This window comes from Ursus arctos, unplaced genomic scaffold (genome assembly GCF_023065955.2).
Source record: "Ursus arctos isolate Adak ecotype North America unplaced genomic scaffold, UrsArc2.0 scaffold_6, whole genome shotgun sequence".
Taxonomy (NCBI): domain Eukaryota; kingdom Metazoa; phylum Chordata; class Mammalia; order Carnivora; family Ursidae; genus Ursus; species Ursus arctos.
The window spans coordinates 6283347-6285179 of NW_026623078.1; the positions used below are offsets into that span (position 1 = coordinate 6283347).

The 1833-nt window shown below is 38.8% G+C and overlaps 1 pseudogene; it reads right to left on the bottom strand.

Moving 5' to 3' along the window:
- Nucleotides 1–449: 449 nt before the first annotated feature.
- On the bottom strand, nt 450–1408 carry LOC125283052 (olfactory receptor 4K14-like; annotated as a pseudogene).
- Nucleotides 1409–1833: the final 425 nt, after the last annotated feature.

The following is a 1833-nucleotide window of genomic DNA, read 5'->3' on the forward strand; positions in this document are numbered from 1 at the left end:
AAGGAAAATTGAAAGTCCATTCCAAAGTGAATGTGTGGGGTTGAATGTGTATGTACATGTATGTCTGTTTACATAAAGTTATATCGCATAGTAATTACTATGTGATTATACTAAATTATGTTACAATGCAGTTATATTATACTTATAAATTACATTTATAATATAAAATGACATAATACAATTATAATAATTATTATAGTGTAATATAAATCTTACATTATAAGGTAGTGATACTATAAAGTTGTAAAATTTTGTTTGAAGTATGAAATTATATAGCATAAAACTATATACATGATTTTTTTTATTATCCACAACTATTTCTCTGTAATATAACACAATATGAATTACATCCATAAAACATCAGAATGAAATCTTTAAGCAGAAATCTTATGAGAGAAATGATATCCCCTGAATGAGTAAGAACATGTAGGTTTGTAGAAAGCTGGAATTCAGTAAGAAGTCACATGTTGGTTACACAGTTTCTTCAGAGCTGTTTTCATCTCTTTATTTCTCAATGTGTAGATAAGGGGGTTCAAGAGTGGAGTAAAAATGGTGTAAAACACAGACAGGAGCTTGTCCACAGAGAAGCGATTGAAAGGCCACACATAAATGAAAATGCAGGGCCCAAAGAAGAGCGTGACTACCATGATGTGTGCAGGGCAAGTAGAGAGTGCTTTGGCTACCCCACCAGCAGCACGCTGTCAGACAGTGATAAGGATAGCAGTACAAGAGACCAAGAGGAGCAGAAAACAGCTCATGGAGAGCCACCCACTGTCTGAGATCATAAGTATACCCAAGACATAGGTGTCCATCAGGCAAGCTTGATCATGAGAGGAAGGTCACAGAAGAAGCTGTCCACCTCATTGGGGCCACAGTAAGGTAAATTCACAGTAAAGGCTACTTGACTGATGGAGTGCACAAATCCAGTGACCCATGGAACCAACACCATCCCCATGCAAGTCTGCCGGCTCATCATGGTCATGTGATGCAAAGGTTTGCATATAGCCACATATCTGTCATAGGCCATGGAAACCAGAAGTACCATCTCAGCCCCACCAATAAAGTGCAAGAAGAAGATTTGAGCCATGCATCCTCCAAAGGAGATGAGCTTTCAATCACTAAGAAAGTTCCTGATCATCTTGGGGGTGGCAAATGAGGTGAGCCATATGTCTAAGAAAGATAGATTTCCCAGCAGGAAGTACATAGGAGAGGAGTGCAAGTGGGGGTCAGAAATCACAGAGACCACAATGATGAGGTTACCCAGCACAGTGGCCACATAGATTCCAGAGAAAAATATAAAGAAAAAATGCTGGAGATGTTGTGAAGTGCAGAGTTCATACAACACAAATTCTGACACCAAGGAATAATTCTGCAACTCCATTATCTCCAGTTTCAGACAGTTCTGAATCTATATAAAGAAAAGAGGTGGACATGAAAGGGCCTGTCAACTACCAGACACATGAAAGTGATCACCTAAACTTTATCTGAATACAATCTTAATTTGTAAGACATAGTATAAAATACAATACAAGAACAATTAAAGCCAAGCCCAGCAATAGAGTTTGAGGTTCTCCCACGTTAAGGCTGCTGGTGCAGCCATCTCCACAATGCTTGCTTTGAAATCTTGACAATCCAGACTCCTTCAGGGACTTCTCCTGGTAGTAGTGGAACCACCTCCTCCTTCCGTATTCATTTGCTCACTCACAAGCTCACTCATTCAGACCAGGTCTATGTAACACTGACAGTTTCCCATTCTCATTCAGTTAATAAAGCACTCAGTATAAAGGGAAATAAATCAATTAACCTAGGGTTCATACAGTTCTCCAAATCCCA